Source organism: Calypte anna, chromosome 2 (genome assembly GCF_003957555.1).
Source record: "Calypte anna isolate BGI_N300 chromosome 2, bCalAnn1_v1.p, whole genome shotgun sequence".
In the NCBI taxonomy this organism is placed as follows: domain Eukaryota; kingdom Metazoa; phylum Chordata; class Aves; order Apodiformes; family Trochilidae; genus Calypte; species Calypte anna.
Genome location: NC_044245.1, coordinates 19,551,936 through 19,573,979, shown reverse-complemented (window position 1 = coordinate 19,573,979; position 22,044 = coordinate 19,551,936).

The window sequence follows — 22,044 nt, the reverse complement described above, 5'->3', positions numbered from 1 at the left end:
CTATTATTCACAAATCTTTCCCAGCATTTGCTCTGTGTTTACTCACTATAGGTTAATCCAAATGAGGAAATACTTCTCAATGTAATACTGTAATTGTTGCTTACAGCTCTGAACATGAAAGAAATTTATTTATCTGGCTGCTGCCTCATGTCACTTAGTTTGAAGAGTATGTGTACCACTTTCTCTGACATTCTCTGGAAATAGCAGAGATGAATCGGCTAAATTTGTCATTCCAAGGAGAAGGAAAAGGAACTTATATTCATGGCCCACATTTTTATGCTACAACAATCAGTTTTCTCTAGCATTATAAAGAATAGAGGCTCTGGAATGCTGAGACATAAACTTTGGTTGAATTCTGCACTCTGGCAGAGAGAGGCAGAGAGAGGAGGCTCTGGTGCTCAGCTGAAGCATGACAGTCCTGGAAAGCCCAGGAGCAGTTTCTGAGCAGCAGAGCATTCCTATTAAGGCCAATCAGTCTATCAGGTTTCATACACCCAACACCAATGAAATTTGTCAGTTGAGTGCAGCAGGAAGGAAATAATACATCCAGAAGCTGGAGACATCCCCATAGATTCAGCAAACAGTACAATGCAAGACTAAGGTGTGTGGCTGCAAAAGCTATGTCCCAGAACCTATCACCATATTTTCCACTCTACTTACTCTCTGCTATGTAGTTCATTGATGATCCATCATGACTCTTGCACCACTTGCAGTTTGATAAACTATGTTTGACTGTCCCTCAGCGTGCACTGTGCCAGCAGACACAGCTCCTTTCCATTTGTTGTAACTATATCAATGAAGGATTACAGGCATCAACAGCTACACTAACAGCTGAGGAAAAGAAGGGGGGGAGCAGAAAAGAGCCTGAGAAAAAGATGCCTCATCCATAAAGATACATTTTACATAAATACCTACAGATCTTAAATAGCATTTACTGCGTGCTTTCTTTAAGACCCACTGAGAATTAATGTTTTCCACACTATCCTCAAGAAGTCTTCAGTAAGAACAAACTCCATTTTAAAATACTTCATATATGAAAAATTGGAAGCACTTTATTTAAATACAAATAAATAAATAAATAAATTTAAACTGTCCTGATTTTCTGCTCCTTACTTTTCTTTTTTCTTAGTGGGGGAATAAAAGAAAGAAGATAAGAAATAAGTGTCTAGCAAATTCTCTCCCTTTTTCCTGTTTTTCTGACTTTTCTGAGTAAGGAAACAGATTGATGACAGAAATAATTTATTCTCTCTCACTGCTTAACACTTTTCCTTCTCTCTGCCTTTCTTTCGGTGAAAAAACCACGAGTATAAGATCAGAGCATGGGAATTTTTGTATCATTTTAGAAAAGTTCTTGTTGAGAAGTTGCTTAAAAAATGGTCTTGTATGAATTACATTTTAAATTTTGCATTCCATATTTGCCTATTGTAAATTCTGTGTCTTATGAACACTTATCTGGATAAAAAACAGCGCTTGAATAAAAACACTCCTGTAAGCTGAAAGTTTTGTGGGGGAAAAAAAAATGCAAGCCAGAGATTAGAACAGAAGTTCTCACACAGGTGAAGTATTGATCTGATAAAATTCTGCACATATTGTTGTTTTCATTTTCTGTCAAACATCTAGAAGAAGAAACAAACTGAAGTTAAGGAAAGGCAAAGGCATTAAAAATAATATTACATATAAATGTAATATTTACATATTATATATATTTATGTATTACAGTATAGGATTGTATAGTATAACATTTTCATATAGAAGCGTGGAAAGTGTGGCAAAGAAATAACACAGAAGGAGGTCTGGAAATCATAGAAATATATTAAAAAAATCCCAAAAGCAGATACTTTAAAATTAACACATGCTCTTGCATGGCTATTGAGAGGAATTTTATACATGAATTAGTCAATATAAGTGAGAAATGTGGGAAATGTCTATGCTGTAGCAACAGTTTAAGTGATAGATGTACTTGCAAAGAGACGTAAACACAGAAAATATTGGAGCAGTTTCAGAGTGCCTAAATGAAGGCATCATTTTGCACTCAACAGCAGGGATGGATGAGTTTAGTCATAGAAGCAAATCTGTAGCCAGTGTAAGTTGTGATGGCTCCATGGCCTTTTGCACTGCTGGCAGGTGGCTGGGCTGCAGGACAGGGTCTGGTGCTACTGCTCTGCAGTCCTGCACTCTGCTTGGGGGCATTTTGTCACCTCCGGAGGGGGGCTGGGGAAAGCTCAGAAAGCAGATAAAGGAATAGTCAGGGCAGAGTGGGACTGAATTATGAGGAATTTAGAAGAGCCAAGTATGTGTAGCTAGGCTAAGTGTCAAGGGAAAGGGAAGGGAGCCTTCCCAAGGGTTGTGAAGCATCCTTTTGGACCATTCATGAAGATACAGCTGTCAGCAAGTACATGAGTTTAAGAAGGAGAAATTCAGAGCAAACATGGGACAAATATCCTTCCTCATACTAAGTTCCTTAAGAAGAATACAGTTTCCAAAGAAAATAAAAAAAAACTCTGAGACTTTTCAAGTAAGACTGGACAAATTCTTAGAGAATGTAGTGTTTACCAAGAACACAGACTGGATTTTTAAGAAAGATCTTTTTGTCACTTTTCAGTAAGTTATTTCCATGGAAATAAAATTCTAGTGTTGAGAATAACAGAAATGAGTCTAAAAATATTAAACTGTTCAATACCTACTAGTGAGCCAGATTAATCTAAACAATGCAAAGGAATTTTAAAAGTTGGTAGGAAGGTATACGTAGAATTTAAGCCACAAGTCAAAACTAGTTGTGAGTGCAAAAAAGTGCAGTCTGGCTGCTCTCTTCCTTCAATGCAATCTATTGTTCTGGACAGCACAACTCCATGGGCCTGCTTAGTGTTTGTAATGTTTTCAAAGTTCAGAAGAAGGGCAGTACTATTGATCCAAGCACAAAAAATATCTGAAAAGAGATCATAAAACCTGAATTTACTGACTATAAAAATGCAGTTTGAAGAGATTAAATTTTGGCATATAAAATCTTAAACAGTATAGTTAATGCCAAATGTACTCACTATTTTTTTGCTGGAAGACAGATAAGAGGACATGGGGCATAATTGCAAAGTAAAGAAAAACAAATTTGAAACAGATGTCATGTGTCTCATTTTTCTTTGCACAGAGCCACAAGTGTATGCAGAACAGTTTATGAGTCAGAGGCTGAAGCTTAAACACTAGAGGATCATTCAAGAAACAATTATGGCAAATGTCATCCTGAGGGGATTAGAGTATTAAAAGAAAATGAACCATAATAGACTGAGCAGACTCCACTTAGTCCCTGAAATTTATTATGTTCATAAACCCCAAAACAAATACAGTAGCAGAAAGATAAAAGCTAAAGGTAACCCTCTTAATAATATTTTTTTCCTTTCTCTCTATTTGAGTATAATTCTGGTCTTCACTTTTTCTGTTGTCGTAAAACAAAATCAAAGGCACATAAATACATTAGAGACATTTCAAGTCATTCAGAATCTGCTTCAGGCAAAATTAACAAGAACATTGCCTCTGAAATTTGGTGCAGCTGTTACTAATAAAAGAGCTCATACTGCAGGCTGAAACAGCTGGGGATGATAACTGGAAATAGAATTAAGGCCCAGTAATGCAGGTTTGCACTCTGGAGGAAATTGTGGACAAAATCTGCGTGTGGCCTCAGTTCTGATGTCTTGTTCTGTACAGGACCCCAGTGACATGGCACCCAATTCTCCAGCCCTGGCTTCTCTGAGAATGGCCACACAAGTTCTGGCAGGTAAAAGGTTCATTCAGCTGGAAGCCCATCCACATTTTTGGACACCTGAAGATGAAAGCCTGCAAGTCACACTGCATGGAAGTGCAGTCCCTTCCTCCCTGCCTGCCTGCTCTTCCCACCTGGGAGACCACTGAGCCTTCCCTCTACCAACGAAAACAGTTTCCCCATTCCCCAAATGCTCTGTGTCTCAACTGCTCTCTGATGTGGTTGCTCTTCCCCACATGCTACCATGCACAAATGTTGAGACAAATAATGTCACACAGCTTTAAAGACTCCCTGCCTAGGTGATCACCTTGTACTTACAAACTCTTAGACCACTCTTCATTAATGAATTCCAGACTGTTGTGCAACAAATAAGGAACCCTAATTCAGTGAAAAGCAATATTCTACATGCTACAAACCTTTCCTGGACTCCAAGGGAGAAAGGAGAACATGCACTCCACTGCAGCTGCCTCAGAGGCAGAAGGAAGGGGAACAAAGGAGCACAGGTTGCCCTGGTCTGTCAGATCTGGTATCCTGCTCTAACAATGGTAGCACCACCTGCTTCAGAAGAAATTGTGAGGCACACATACAATGAGAAACCCTTGAGAGGAAGTTTCTTTCTGATCTCAGGCTAGTAGTGATTGCCTGTTCCTTGACATTCCAGAGAATTTTTACAATACTCTGCTGTTCAAATGTAGTTCATGACTAATGGGATATATCTTGCCCCAGACTTTCCTATTATTCTTAAGGAGAAGCCATACCAAGGAGCTTGCACAGAGACCTCCAAACCTGCATCAAAAAAAGGCTTTTGGAACTGTGCACAACAGAGTATTGGGTTGTGTACGTGTACCAGCCTGGATCTGAACACAGTACAGTCACCCTCTCTACCACCTATTAGTGCTGGGACAGCATAGACTCAGCTAGGCTATAAACTGAAGTGGCTGAGACAATAACAAGGACAGAATACCTAAACCACAGACAATAAAACCTAAATGCAAATAGTGATCAATTTCTATTATATCTAGCCTGATTACAGCCTACCAGGAGGAGCTGGCCTAATGTCTACATTGGGCAACTGCAGTCTGGTCCCAACTATTTTCTTTTCCAAGGACAGCTGAGGGAAAACTAAGACTGACTGTGTCATGCAATAGGTTGACAGCATTGTCCATGCTCCCAGAGCTTGGCTCTGCGACAGAAAAGAAAACAAGGGGGGAGAAAAAGGCTTCTTTGGCAACTTAAAAAAACTTTGTAAGACTGTCAGCCAACCAAATAAAGTGTTACATGGCATTCCTTTCAATGAGTGGTGGACTTCGGAGGGTGTCTAAGATTTCTAGTTTCAGAAAAATGCAATTATAAATAAGTAAGCCAAATAACTTAACAGATACACAAACCTAACATTGTGGTAACAATACTATGATTCACTCTAGAAAGTTTAGCTGCTAACAGTGAGAGATGAGAAGTGGGTAAGAAGGAAGTCCCACATCAGTTACCTTCTTATTCTCACCCTTCTCCAACAGCTGTTTTGCCCTGGGCCTTCAATATGCTTTGCCAAGTCCAGGTGGCATCACAGCTCCATCTGGAACTACCATATGTCTACCCTTCCCTAGATATATCTCCAAGATCTCTTCTATACGTTTGGAGTTTCTTTAATAATTGTTGGCTGTTTCTGTCTTGCAGTGAGAGGGGAATTTTAAGTCTTTCCTCTTTCTTCCTCTCTCAAAAAAACCCACAAAATCAGATACAGGCATGGCAGCAGGAGATGACAGCCACCAAAATTGATTCAGTTAACAGAATGAACAGTGATGGAGTGCCTGAGGTGAGAAGGTTGTGACTTGGGACTGAGGAAAGAAGAACAAAATGGTTTCACTATAAGGACTGGGGAGAACAGGAGAACAGTGGAGAAGCAAGAATTATCAGGAGGAGACAAGGTGCCCTAAAATAGATTATTGTGGAAAACAGGACAGTTTTGGAGTGAAAAGACAAACAAAAGCCTGAGAGGAACTTATGTAAGAATTGTCATGGCAAGACTTGTAGTGGACTTGATCTTTGAGACAGCAAGGCTGACAAATTACTGCTGTGTCTACATTAAGAAGTGATGAAGATTTTGTTATCAGAGTAAGAAATAACATAAAGCATCTTCCTCCTTAGGTACTTCTTCCCAGGAACCTGTTCTGTAGTAGGGAAATACACTTTCAATAATCCCTGTGGTGTTATATAGGACTTCTCCTCCCCAGAACACTGGCCCAGAACTACCTTGATCCCCATCTCAGTTTATTTCAAGAATATGCGTCATGTCTTTACACAGAACATGGAATTTGTTAGAAAAGGATTATTTATTGTGAGTGCAAATAGATTCAGTTAATAAAAAAGACAATTGGCAAGAGCTACTCAAGCCAAGAAAAGCAAGGCTTTCTTCTGTAGCAGCAATGGCGGGTGGTGAGGGTGAAGCATCTAAAATTAAACTATTCAGTGCCAAAGTCCCAGTGAGGAATACCTGGGGGCTCTGTGCAGCTAACTGGCTGGACTCTAGCTCTTGGCTCTGCAGCCAGGTCCACTCCTAAGATGAAACAGTGAGTGCTTTGTATACACAGGGCAGGGGACAGAGGGGATTTTATCATGTTAAGTGTTTTTGTTTGGTCTGTCCCTTCTTTCCACAGTATCAACACATGCAGCATCGTCCCTGCCCCACAATTTTGAGTGCACACTGAGCAAACAGACACCTGTCTCACAAAATTTGTTCCTTTAGCACTTATTCATTGATTCAGACAGAGTTCTCTTGACTTATACCACTAAAGGTCTCATTTCTCCTTCTTTTTCACATCACAATTAATTTGTAGCTTTCCTCCTCGTGTCCATGCATAGTAGAGTCCTGATGCTTTTAGTCATTATTTCACTGTCTTTCTCCTGGGACACCTCCTCTAGACCTTTTCCATACCAGCACAAAGGCTCAGAGGGAAAGACAAAGTCATGACCACCTCTTCCCTGCCTTTCCTATTCCTCTTATTTATCCTCAGCCACGCACACAACTACTAGCACCCTGCTCCCAAGTTTGAAACAAGCATCTCTCCTTAAGTCTGCATTTTTTGCACTACAGCAATAACCTCAAAATGACTGAACAGAGACTAAGATATACTTTGGGCTAGTTGAAGCAAAGAAATTCCAAATTTCCATGCCCACAGTACTGCTCTCTGCTTATAGGAAAGTATTTGTCAACACTTTGTTTCATAACGACACACAGAGGTCACATAGCTTATAATAAACTAAAGATACTGCATAGTTTTTCTACATGCAATAGAATCCAGCTGAGAATTGAGATGTCAGGAATAATTCATATTCTTCTCTTTTTGTACCCCTGAGTAGACATAAATAAATATCAGACATTCTGCACGGCCTTCTTCCTATTAAATACTGTTTATTAACATCTGTTAAAATTAATTATTTTTAAATCCTCTCACCATTAATCATTTTAAAATGTGCTGTGTTTGTTGTTAGTGCAGTATGACAGGCAGCAGAGACCCTTCCCCTCTTCCTTTAATCTTGAGTAAATTACATTACAGTGGCATCCTTTGGGACTGCAGAGTTTTGGATCCATCAGCATTTCTTTTTTCCAATCCCCATTTTCATCCCTAAAATTACACGCTGCGGTGACTTGACACATCTTAGGTCATGCATTTCATTCTCAAATATTTTAAACATGTCTTCTCTTAACTACAGAGCAGGAAAGCAAAAAAAAAAAAAAATCAAGAAGGGAAAAAATCACAGCATACTGTATTGCACAGTGTACGATTTGAGTCCTGTAAAATTCTACATAAGTCTGTGCAAGCATTTCTAGATGGAATAATTAAGGCCTGTATTTCAAGTAATATTACTAAACTCAACAGACTACTAGAAACTTCATTAGGAATTCCAGAAGGAGTCTATCTTAAGCTAATATTTGTAGTTTCTCAGTATAAACACACAACAACGTGTATGTTCATCAGAGACTGAAATATGTATTCATATGGACTAGTGCTTGACAGAACCTTTCTCAGGTCACGCAGTGCCTACTGCAGCTCTGGGGAGCTCTAGGAGGCTCCATCCTCCAAAACCAACTACACACAACAAAGCTGTACTGAGTTTGTGGGCAGAAAAATACACTGCAAAACAGCCTTGCACGAGGGTGCATTATTTTTTTAGCTGAAAATTAATGTGATCTAAAGACAACATTCAAATATGTGCACGTATTTTATCATGTACGACTATGCAATTCTACGTATTTCTCTCACAAGGAGCTCAGGGTCTTTGCCTGGCACATGCAGAGCAGCCAACAGTGATCTGAGGTTGCAGAGCAATATGGATACAATTCCATATTACTTCAGAAATAGTTTATGACTGAGTAATTAAAGGCCATATTGTGATACATATGCTCCCCTGAGCGAAGCAAGCGCTATTTACAGTGTTGATGTCTCCAAACAGAAGGAGACTGAGGAGATGCAGACGGGTTTGTTTTTCAACCTTGGAATATGCCCAGAAGCTATTGTGTTTACCCTTGTGCTTTCAGAAGCTTCAAGAGATGTTGTCTTGCTTGCAAAGCCAAACCTGCATCTGCTTCATATGGTTTCTCCACTGCTGTTGGGAAGAAGAAAAAAGGGAAAATCAGGATACAAACCCATGGTATAGTCACCGGTCTGAACAGAACTTCACTTCCTATCAGATTCTATAGCAACTGAGGATGATGCTCTTCACATCACAGACTCAGGAGTTCTGAGAAAAAAAAATTTAAATCCTTGGGCATAAAAATAGCTTAATAAAACTGTCTGATACAAAAAGGCAGGGACGACAACCACAAAACCCTGAATACCCAGTATGAACCTCTATAACCCAAAACAGCTTCTTTCTGAAAGCCACCCATTTACCAGAAGCTAAGGGCCCACAGCCACTTCCAGAGATGCTTTAGTTAATACAGTAAAAAACTAAGCTTCTAATAGTGATTCCAATGCCACTTACAGCATATATATATATTAATTATTTTGTTTTTACAAAATGTGACTTTTTTCATAGCTCATCCTACATTTTGTTGAATTAACTCTGTTTGGATAGCAAAACAATATTTCTTTTAATACCTAAAACTTGCAGGCCAGAGATAGAATGAATGTGCTCTGGATCAATGACTAAGATTCAAGACCATTCCCCATTGGAATATAATAGTGAAACCTGGGAAAAAAAAAAAAAAAAGTGACTGCTTTTTCTACACTGGTGTATAAATCTATAGTAACCCAATTAACTTTATTATAATTATTTCTTCATGGAGGCTAAGCAGAGACCCTAGAGACAAGAAACAGTGTGAAAATCCATCTCAGAGAGAGGTTGAGAAGACTTGCTGAGAAGCCAACCCTTTTATAGCAGAGACAGGCAGGAAATTGATGTGAATAATAGGGGCATTCCCAGTGCCAGTAATTAGTTCTAACAGAAACTGCAGGGGAAACAGATTTTTTTTTTCTGTCAGAACTTATTACATGTCCCCATAAACTTGAGCATTTAACACCTGACTTCCCCTATGGCCTGAAGAACCTTCTGCTGACTGCTGCTGGAATTGGAAGAGGATGAGGTACCACAGGTCTGAGCCAGTCCTGCAGTTCAATGACTGCTATCTGGTCCTCAATGGAGGAAGCATTATTCCTCTTGAATACTTTCTTTTAGCCATTATATAAACTTTAACCCTGCCAGGTGCCTGTCCCTGATCAGCAGGGGAAGACACTTGTTATCCTGGTTTCAGGCAAAAATGGAGCACAAAGGCTCTGTAGGGATGCTTTTCAGACCCCACCCTTCTCATCTTCCTCCCACAGCTTTTGAAATGTTGAGTAATTCCAGCTGAATATGAGAGAAGAAAGTAAGTTTCATCTGTTTAGGAAAAGGGCATTACATCTCCCAAACAATTTGACATCAGCTTCCCAAGGCAGAGCAAGTCTAGCTTCAAGTCATCAGCATCACCCTGTGCCTCTGATCTCCTCTAGCTGATGCAAGAGGTATTGAGAGAGAACTACCAGGTCCAGTACCTCTGAGGACCTGGCTGCCTTCCCAAGAACATGTCCCCTGGACTGGTGGCTAATGAGCAACTGAGGCAGATGCTCCTTTTTCTTCTTAATGGGAAGAAATCCAGGAACAATCAGAACAAAGGGACAAGGGGGCACACACTCAGCTAATTATAACAGAAAAATGAAGATTTTTCATGTTTTTCTAAAGGGATGCATAATTCACTGCCATCACAGCTGTCATCAAAATTCTTTCTAATTTAAGACTATGCTTTCATTTCCAGCCTCATGGCACATCAAGGCTTATAATATAACTAAACTGAACTCAGGTTTTAAAAAATAAGTACAGATAGAGGAATTTTCCTACAGTATTTTATTATCTGGAAGAATTGCTTTTGAGAGTGGAATACATAAATCAGAGATGTGAGCACAGAACATTGCTGCCCATGTCCAGAAATGTCTATCATCTGGCAGGCAATGAAGTAAACAATTAGGAAAGCAATTTAAAAAAAAAAAAAAAAAAACAAAAAGCCACATAAAATACTGCAAATAAGATTTGCAGGATACATTTCCAGTCTCAAAGAATCAGGCCATTATAGCATCACTACTTAAGGAAATTGATTGGCATAATGGCAGTGCAATTGAATAGGATAATGTATTCTCCTTCCTCACATTAACTATGCCAGTTTACCTATTCCATGTATGTATGATTCCAGATAAAACTGATTTTATTAGACAACAGGTTTTTTTAAATAAAATATTTTTAGATCATCAGTTTCCTCAAGTGCATAACATTTTAAGAACTTTTATGAGGTCACCAAATAAAATAAAAAGAAGCAAACCTCTTCCTCCTCTCTAAGATCAAAGATTTTGTCCCACATAATGCCACAATTGTAAATGGTAGGTGTGCAAGCAGATGAGAAGGGCAGAGTTGAGTTTTGAGTTCCACAACATATAACTGCTGAGGCCATGAAAGTGGACAAATGCATGAAAATAAGGTTTTCTTTTAGTACAAGTCAGTTTCTGAAAATTTTCCTTTTGTAGCAGTCCTTGAAAGTCCAACATGACAGGAAAGAATCACTGGGGATATAAGGAACAAGCAGCTGGTGTCAGTTGTAGCAAGATGAGTGTTACAGAAGTCAAATTTTTGCATGCTCTAAGCAAACTCTGTGTCATTTACCTTCTGTGTCAAATATTTTTATGATATCTCTGTCTTTCTCTAGTCAGGTAGGTGGTCCATGAGAAACAGGAGCTGGTTACAGAGGAACAGTAACTAAAAAGTTAACAAACCTACAACAAAATGCTAGGACTGGATTTTATTGTGAAGAGGTCTGGGTACAACCCAGCTTGGTTTAGGCATGTACCTGTTCTTCTGTTAGCTGTCTACCACATCTGGAAGTCATGGGAGCTACCAGAATGATTCAGCTCATCTGAGAGCTTAATAGGTGTCACATTTTGAGGGTGACTGCAGCCATACATTGGGTAAAAGTAGGTTCTCATATCTACATTAAAACTTTGTTCTTGATCTGTATCTCCATAATCACACCAGCAACCCCAGCACCTCCCACCCAGAAACACAGCTGTGCTCATACAAAAATGGTAACACTGATACCCTCGTTAGGTGTCCTAAAGATGAAAGTGTCTCACTAGGGAATTTTATCCACTTAATGGCAGAAATCAAAAATCTTACACTTCTGCACATGACTTGTATTTCCTTAGTGTGAATTATATCTAAGTCACTTCTGAAAATAGGTCACAGCTATCTTATTTCATGCATTAAAAATGTTTATGACTTGACTTTAAAAGTATTTTTCTGAAGTCATTTAGACAGAACATTGTTTTAACCTTGCTCTCTACAGCATTCTGAAAAATGAAGTCTGTCTGCTGCTCTATTGCCTTTTTCCCTCTCAAGTGCAGTTCCCTGCCACATATTTTTCTGTTCTAAACTGGATTATTAGACTGGACAGGAGTTTAATAATAACGAATTGTTCATGTTATGCTTAGTATTTCCACGCAGCAGAGCTCCAGATAACCCTACATGCAGTACATCCTTAATTTGGGTTGCTGAAGCTCACTGTTACATCAAATTTGAAATAGCAATCCCTTTATGGAAACATCCTTTAGAATTTTGGGGGGGAGGAGATTAATCCTGTATATATTCATGGTACAACTCCATGTGCATATGTGCATGCATCTTTGTAATCCATCTATTTCTATATAACATTCTATATTTATTTCTTCAAAAACCTGGTAACTGGTGGAGCAGAATTAGTAGAAAGTCCCACTAAGAAGCAGGTCTAAGCCTTACTTCTCCTAGGGCTGCCTCTAAGCAAGCAACCTTTAATTGTGCACTGGCTCTCTGAGCTGCAACATCACACGTGGCCAGATATGCTCTGTTACTCGTTTACACAGGATTCAGAAATAAGTATAACTTAATCACATTAACTTAATAGGTCTTGGTGTGATGTTGCTTCTAAGGAATTTTAAGCATGAAAGACTGTAGAAGAAAGAAATCATTCAGTGATGTATTTTCTACAGTTCCTTAAGATCTCTACTACTTTTTACAGTTGGCTCATTCATTTCAGTGCTATGCAAACTTCCCACAGGATATGTGTCTAGGGAATTATTTTCTTCTCTTTCAGAGCATACCCTAACCTATATTTTTTGTGTTATCCCTTCCCTCTTGCCTTAGAGTCCTTTCCTGAACTCTGTTGTCCTTAGAAACTTAACATACACCTTGGTGCCATCCATGTCTGATTCAAACTCAGAATGAGGGATTTGGCATTTGATGACAGGCACAAACTCTGCACTCAGCTGGGTATCTTTCCCTCTTCCTTGATCATCCAGTCACAGGATCTAAAATTAACTCCACTGGGGAAACAGACAGACATGTGCATGAAATAATCAGATTTGATGGCTTGCTCCATAAAACACTATTCTTACCTGCTCGTGTGTATTTTATAGATGGCAACCTCAAATTTTACAGAATCACCCAACTTAATTCTCTCTCCTGGCAGGAATAGGGAATTCAGCAGTATTATTCTTCATTCCAGGGTATGCCTCTACTCATTTCCTAATACTCTGTCAGACATCAAAGGATCTGAGGTAGCTAGCAAGGTAGCAAATATGAAGTTTTTCTCCATTGAGGACATCCTGTCTACTCATTAACTTTATCACAGAATGACCCAACAAATTATTCCAGCAGTTCCCACTGCAGCTTGAGTCTAATTATATCTTATTATGCAGCCATGAATTTCTGTGAAAAGCAGAGGGCTTAATCTGAGTGATTGTACTTTTATTTCCCAGGCCAAGCTGAGCATTGGTTTTGGTTTCTGTTTATTTGTAGAGCAATATTGTGCTAGCTGCCAAGTCATTAAAATATTACAGGTTTAAATAATAATTTTTAAGAGCATTTCTTTGTTTACATTTTGTTTTCCCAAATGTGCTTAGCTCTTTTGCTAGAGTGTTGTTTTTCTGCTGCACTTCTGAGCTTTGCTTTTATGGAAGCATATGACAGTATTCAAGCTTTGGCCCTAGTGCTGACAGTCCCTCTGCATCCTCTTGTCATGTACTGCTGTTTGCAAAGTTCATCAGTTTTTGCTGATGGACCATTAAAAAAAAAAAAAAATAATAATTACTGAGACATTCACTGCCACCTCAGCTCAATACTGAAGATTTCTGGGGAGTAAATCCAAAAGATTTGCAGCTTTGCATAGCTTTAAACCACCATTAACTTGAAGAATATGACTACATAGCATGGAGAAAATTAAAAATTAAAATATAACTGTTTCTTTGTGTTTAATTTTTAAATTGGAGCTGAGAGATTATAAATCTAGTCTAAATCCACTGGTATGCCTCAAATCACTTATTCCTGAGGCTTTTGTGCAATCACCACTTTATATTCTGTCCATGCTTCATATGAATTTATGTGTTTAGAGCCCCAGACTAAGCTGAAATGTAGTTTGTATAGACTCACAAAGACATGTTTGCTCATCTAAACTATTATGCGCCAAAAAATAAGTCAGAGCCCTGTTATACTCTGAAGTGAGTAAATTTGGTTTGGAAATCTTGAGAGTGAAGTTATTATTGTACTTTATGCTTCCAGTCATTTGGATATAGCCAAAGAGCAGATATATGGAAAAGCAAATGTAACGGGTAAAAGTCAGCCAAGACCTCTCAAAGGCTCAGGAAGAACTGAACTTACTTTCTAGATGAAGATTTTTGTTTCATGTGTCGTATTGGTATGTTTCAAGATATTTTCTCCCTAATGTCAGTAAGCATAGATGCTTCATCATTCCACACTCATAGCATTATCACATGGATGTATTTATAATCCTTTGAACTAGTACACTTCTGGTTTTTGCTCCTCAACAGTGTATTGAGCAGATGAAAAATCTGAATTGGATTTCATATGCCATGTTTGACATGACATTGAGTGTTTAGGATTCTTTTGTATTAAAAGTTACCTTTTTAATCCCAAATGTAAATTATAAATTGAGCTAGTAAGAATGAAAATAATTATTGAGCTATACCACTCTAAATAACTTTGAGTATTTACAAATTCCCTTAAAAAATTTGAGTATTATACCTCACTATGGATAGATAAATGCTTAGTGCATACAGACCTCTAACTCCTTCTACACATAACAGATTCCTAGCCTGAACCACATTTGCAAGTCCAAAAACATTTTTTTAAACCAAGTTCATGAAAAACAGGATCCTTGAGTTAACTTTTTCTTAAAAAAAAAAAAAGTTACAAATAGGAGTAAAACAATAATGAGAATATTTCAGATTAATTTTTATGATTATTGCTCCAAGATAGCCTATAACATTATTGTGAAAATAATCAACAAACCTTCTGTTTTCTAATTTAACATGCTGTAAGTTGTATATTCTTAGCAGAACATGAATTCTATTCTTTTGCAGCACGAACGTTTCTTCATCTAAAGTGCTTCCCTGTACCTTTCACTTCTTTCATGACTAAGAACAGGAACCTTTCTCTCTTTTGTATGCAACGACAGTGTATTTAAATGAAACCCTCTAGGCAGAAAAATCGCCTCTATTATTACACTGTAGCCATGTCAGTAGAAAGTAATCTTTTCATCTTTTGCTTAGAGAAGTGTTTTATTTTGAAGGAGATTTAAAAAAAAAATGTTTATTCTGAAAGAAATAAGTCCAGCATTTTAGATTGAGCCACTTAATTAAATTATACTTTCTGCTCTTCAGAGCAGAAAGGAACCATATCTTGAGGCGATTTCACATAAAAGGACTTATATTAAATTAATAAAAGCCTGAAACTTGAGGGCCTTCAAGTTTTCAATTACAAAAATGTTTAAAATTGCAGTGGTGATGAGACTATTTAAACACAGGTTAAAAAAATCACCATCTGAACAGTTCAAGCCAAAGATGAAAGAAACAGACAACATCCTGGTGGATAAATCCATTGCTTTTAGCTAATGTTTTTTGATTTATATGAAGCAATTTCCTCTGTTTTTCTTTTATTTGTCCTCTTTCTACTAATCCCCTGTGGATTCAGGAAAAACATAAATTGAATTTCAGTCAACATTAATTTTGCCTCAGACAAAACCAAGGAAGATTTCAACATCCAACCCACGCAGAAGGTGGGCATAGACCTAGAATGGAGTTAGGGACTGCAAAGATCAGCAACAGGTTGCCTAGCATTGACCTGCATGACAGAATTCACACTCCTGTATGCAAACAGTGAGAATAGGGAGAAAACCACCTCAGAATTAGATCCTTATAAACAAAAAAAATATGAAGTGATACAAGTTAGCTAACAGGAAAACATTGAACTAAATGTGCCCTGAATCCCAACAATCTCCAAGCCATCTTTCCTGTAAGATGAGGTTTAGTGAGACAGCTGAGCTGATTTCACATTTAATTGCCAACTGGTCCTATGAATGATGGTCCTGCTCCTCTGCTCCTTCCTCTCCTGCTCTTCCATCTTTCAGCTTTGACAACTGTTTGGCCCCACAGTGATCAGCTGAACTCCATAAACGACTTGTTTTATTGCTGAATGAGTTTTCTATCAAATTCAGTGAAACAAATCAATGCTCTGATAAATTCCAGGACTAGTGGAAGGTAAAGCTTGGGAGTGTGCATGTAGAATAGGAAAGGGAAGAAGAAGAATCTTTTGACAGCACCAAAATATCAGATCAACACTGCCTGGATCATCTTTTTTTGAAGCACCTCAGTGAACTGGGATGCAACCCACCATAGGCATAGCAGTTTATGACTGTGAGAGACTGATGGTTGAGAGACCGTGGCACTGATAACTCTTTCATGTAACCCATGCAAACGTAATAAAAGACACAATACCTATGTACTAAGCTAGATATAAATATCTAGAGAGAGAAAAAAATTAGAGACCTCCTTCAGATACACTTCTAAACAAGAAGAAAGTTAGAGCTGCAGAAAAGGCAGGAGTCAAGCTAGGGTGATGATGCAAGAAGCATCAGTACAGCAGTCTTATAACAGCCACAATATATATGGACTAATTTACTGGCTGAGAACAAAACAGAGCTACCCCCAGAGGAAGGACATGATGACCCTGTATGATCATGTGCTTCCTAAGGCACATTTGATTCAGGCTGTTGCTCTACAAAAGTCAAAAAAAACTGTCCAGAAGCATCACTGTCAGTCTTGGGGTGAACATTTAGATTTACAAATTCTCTAAGTAACTTTATCTGATCCAAAGTATTCCCACTGACCACCTGCCCTATTGGGAGTACTTCATCACTGGTAATCTTTGCCTTTAGGAAAATAAATCTGGTGTTGCTCTTTGTGAATATATGTTTACACACACTGTGTGGTGTTAAGCTGGTGCAGAAACCTTAGCACCTGTGTGCAGGATATGCAAGTAGGCAGATGTGCAAGTGTCTGAAAAATATTCTGAAAGACTCATTGGGAAAAATGCCCTGAAGATCCCTATTTCAAATTTTGTCCCTGACACTTTGTAATAATACAAGCTAATCCCAGATGAGGATACTGTCTCCTGTACAGCATTCCTAACCTGGAAGATTTGTTATTAGTCACTCTCATGAAGTTCCTCATTAAAAATTGGAACAGAATTTTAAGACAAAGTATGTTAAACTGCAGAGAAACACCCACCTGGATTCTAGGCACGAGCAGCTGCATGAGCCATCTGCACATACCATATGTTTAGTGCTTGATTTAGGATGAATTAATAGGGATTGGAAATAGACTGGATATCTATGTGCAGTTAAGAAATTTTTTTCCTTCACATTTTTTTATATTTAAAACTCACTTTCATGTTCCTGTGATGTAACTTTTTTCCCATTGTCTATTAGTAACAATCTGTGCATATGGACCAAAACATTTTCCAGCCCCAGCCTAGTGTGGACTATTCAACTCCAGCTTCAGACAATTGGTAAGTTTGGTTATTTTGAGGCACCCTATTTAGTCCAATGGTTTGGTCCTCCTCCTATAGAAAAATTCTATTAAAAATGTAGAAGTATTTGTTGGTGAAATCAAGTGCAGAGTACTTTGGCTTCAAACCATGCTTAACTTTACATGCTGTGAATAGTTTTAAGACAGTTTTCATAGTGCTGCAGCTCTACTGTCTGCTTCCAGAATGTAAGGTCAGGTTCATCCAAGAGTTTGCAGACCTCATGTCAAAGCTGGCTCAGATTTCCTATGAATCCAGATCAAAAGCTCCAAGAACCTAAAAGCACATTTAAAAAAACAACTCTATGGATCCAAATGGAATTTTACTTTGCATTTGGAGACTTGCTTAAATCCCAAGAGCATTCAGAAATGCCAGAGTATGAACCTATGTGAACCGAAGCCAATAAATTTCCTGTTAGCTTTAGATTCTCTCACACCAAATATCAAATACATTTTTTTTCTTCTGCCTGCCAGATTTGTAGCTTGTTAGTAACATCCTGAACCCAAGAGATTTTTCAAAGGCTGCAGCTGAAACTGCTGCATTTGTTATTCTGCTTGCAAAATAACAGAATATTGTAAACATCTCCAGAAACAAAATAGTTACAATTAAGTTGTTGGTACTAATAATCCAGCTACATTTGTAACCTAATAATACAGTATCTGCAGCACCAATTAGTACCTTTGCAAACTCAGAGAACATCCATAAAATTAACAACAACAACAAAAATAATTCCTACTTAGTTGCCTAGTAGAAACCCAAAGCAATTAAATTCAATGCAATGAGGATAGACTAGACAGAGTAAATAGCATTTAGTAATCATTCTTTTTTCAAGATGTTGCTAACAAGCTACAACTGTGGGAAGATTTGAAAAAGAAAGCTATTTGATACACAATGAACAGAGTCTAAAAGCAAGTGTATAGGTGTGCCTAGAGATCATAGAATCATAGAATTGGCTGGGTTGGAAGGGACCTCAGAGATCATCGAGTCCAACCCTTGAACCACCCTTGCGGTTGCTAGACCATGGCACTGAGTGCCACATCCAGGCTCTTTTGAAATATCTCCAGACACGGAGAATCCACTACTTCAGTGGGCAGCCCATTCCAATGCTTGATCACTCTCTCCGTAAAGAAATTCTTTCTAATATCTAACCTAAACTTCCCCTGGCACAACTTAAGACCATGCCCTCTTGTCCTGTTATGGCATTTTTTAAAGTTTTAGAATGTAAATGTCAGAAATCTTTCTTCACCAGCAGTTTTATCAGAAATAGGCATCAGCCACACAGGTTGGTGTGTTCAGAGGCACGTGTGTGTTAATTCTAGCCAGGTGTGCAATTTTTTGTGCATGCGTGAGTGAATCCAGTCCAAAATATGGATGAAATACGCATATGCATGAAATCTCATTAGTAATTTTTATAAGATTTCTTCCTCTGTGTGGCATGACCTTTGGAAATCTCACAACAAAATATTTCAAAAATTTTCATCATCCTGCAAAGAAGAAATAGTGCATTCCCAGCTCCTTTTGCTTACTGCAATCACATAAAAAAGTAAATTTGAAAAAATAATTCTATTTTAAAATAAGTTTTTAAATTCATTTTTAAAAATAAATTTCTATTTTAAAATAAATCTAGCAGTGTTAATAGGTTATAATAATTTTCATTATAACCACTATACATTAGCAGAATCTACTTTTTTTTTCTTATTCATTCACAAAGAAAATTTATCTACATAGTAGTGTAACTTCAAAAAGTGCTAAATACAGAAAAATGTTGGGGGAAAAATTATTCTGGGTACCTTGTGTCCTCATTGTTCTTTCATTGTATTTTAGTTCATCAGACAGTGGTTTAAATCAAAAGAACCCAGACAGATTAACTAAAATTCCACCATTTTCTAGGGACAGTGCATTAGATCTGGATTATGAAAAATTGTCTCCCAACAGCACAATTCAGCCTGCATGCCAAAGCGTGATACTTTTCAACAGTCTTTTGAAGACACATCCCTCCCTCAAAGAAAATGTTAATTTCATTAGCCTATACATCTCAGTAAAACTGCATAGACTCAGTATCATTTGTTACTCAGTCCTTACCTGTCAGTTCCTTACACTTTGTTGAAGTTTGCTATGAGCATAAAGAACAGAAGCTGCCATCCTTCATCTCTGTTTTCTGATCTCACAACACCCTAAACATCCTCTCTCTGGATGCCTGCATAAGTATTTATTTTCCAAGCCCAATGCATTTCCCATTATCACATTAGAATCCACAATTTGACAAACAGCTGCAGGTGATGACTGCTGCTGAGCTGAACTGTTTCACAGCTCTGCTTTTGCTGCATGGGCTTTCAGCAGCTGGTAATGGCTGATTGCTATGTATAGAAGGCTCAGTTTGCTCTCTCACATGTATTCCTGGTTCTTAGCCAAGATTTTGAAAGGTAAAACCCTAGAAAGAGTTAGGCAATCATTTCCATACGCAAGGTCCTAAGCAAATACTTTAAAATCTATCTGAATCTGATGGTGACTATATGTGGATATAACCACTTTTGAGATCTTAATATTTCAAGTCCTGTCTAGCTTTGTGGCTCACAGCATTACTATGCAGCCTTCCAGTCATGACATTAGGCATTGCAGGCTGTGTCAAATGCAAGACAGAGACCATGCCATCTCTGGAAGGTTTGCCATATGAAGTACACATGTGGGCTACTGCACTTCCTTTGTCAGGTGTGGGTGTCAGGTGGGTGTCGTTCTTAAGAACAGAAAGGCAGAGACAGAAATGTGGGCATATGTGTCTGCCCAAACTGTCATCCTCAAAATACCATTCAGCTGACAAAATGGAAGCCCAGCTATCTGCCTGGACTTGTAACTTTGTGCAGATCAGAAAGCCTGTAAAGCTCAGCTGCCAACTTCATTGTCTAATCCTGGTATGATTCAGATGGCAGTCATCTCCCTGTTTAAGTCCCTTTGATAGTGTTGTAGCAGGAACCTTCAGAGCACATCTCCTTCACACAAAAATAAATCAATATCACAAAATTGCAAAAATGTCCTCTACTTTTCCTTCAAATGCCATAGAGATAGATACCCCACTTGTTGCTTTCAAGCTCTTTCTTGCTTCTGTGCCAATCTTGGCAGTGGGAAGCAAAGTTTCAACACACTTCTCTGCATAAAGGGATAAGAACCTACATTTCATACTGTCCAGGCAATTACCACTTCCCAGGAGAGCACACAAACTGCCAATTTTAAACTCTTATGAATGGGAATGCAGATCCCATTGGGTGTGTGCACTGAGCTGAAAATAAAAATTTACAGGATCAGAGACAGGGGAAGCAATGCCAAGAAAGAGTTTGCCTTTGTAACCTGATGTTTATGTCACTCAGTCAATGTTGGTATATCAGTATTTCTGGTCATATCTTCTACTGCTATAGTTTATAAACCACTCAGGAGAAAAAAATAGAGTCCTGAATGACTGTCACAGTTTAGGCCAAGCCAGCAACTAAGCCTCATATGGCTGCTCTCTCACTCCAGTGGGATAGGAAGGAGAAAATACAAGGACAATCTCATGGGTCAAGGCAAGGACAGGGAGGGGTCTCTCACCAGTTATGGTCATGGGCAAAACAGACTCAACTTGAGGACAAATATCAATGTAATGTGTCACCAATTAAGCAGCAGTAGGTCACTGCTCAGATTTTTCTGAAGGTACTTTATATAAAACTGAATTCAATCTAATGTCCTGCATAGAATCCATGTTTTTGTATCTAAATGTTAGATCAAAACTACTGCAATTCTCCTCTAAAACCAGATTTTGTCAAGCCTTGTGAAGAAACAGCTAAAAGAGGAATGCAGTTGCAGTTACATATAACCTGAAAAACAGAGACACACAGACTTCCACTTTGGTGCACAGCCAAAGGACAAGAGGCAATAGTTACAAGATGCAACAAGGGAAATTCTGATTGTTCATAGGAAAATATTCTTTACCATGTGGGTGGATAAGCCACTGGAACAGGATGCTAAGATATATTGTGGAACTGCCATCCCTGGAGATTTCCCAATCTCTACTGGACCAGGCTCTGAGCATCCCAATCTGGTGAGCCTTGCTCTGGGAGATGATTGAATCTCTTGAACGCTAGAGGATTCTTCCAACCCAAATCTTTCTGTTATTCTATAATATTTTCTGTACAGGTGCTGAAATGAAATGTTTAATAGGACTAGGTTATACTTGGACAACATAAATGTCTCGCAGAATCCACCTTTTTGTCAGCATCCATATTCTGCATTTCTATAGTTGAACTTTTGTATATTAATCAAATTATTCTATCAATTAAAGGTCAGAACTTAATTAAAATCAATAAGAACATAAATAGGATTCTCCTTAAGAGAGAATTTACCATTATTAATTGCCCCATATTAAAAGCAATACCTCTGTTTCAAAACAGTCAATATGAAAACAGAGATTCAGCTTTAAGTAAACCTTCACAATTCCACTTATTCTTCTCAACTCAAGCTATCATTTAATAAACAGTTTCTTAATTGTCTTTTTTTCTAGCAGGACCTGCACATAAATTAAGTAAATTACCACTCCTGTGGAATTTGAGGTAAGCATTTGCTCTGATGGCACAGCTGGCTAAGCCACAGTACTACAATGCCAAAGGCCCCGGGTTTGAGACTCCTCAGAGCCTCACACTGTGGGCGAGGAGCGCTAGTGACGCAATGAAGGTAATACAGTGCTCCAAGAGCAACTGACCTCTCTGATGCCTAGCCCAAGAGTGAGCTGCCCTGGGGCTGTGAGCCTTACCTTTTATTGGCCCCCTGGTCCTGCTCATGCTCAACAGGGGGCCTGCCCTAACTAGGCACAGGTGGACTTGATACCAGCT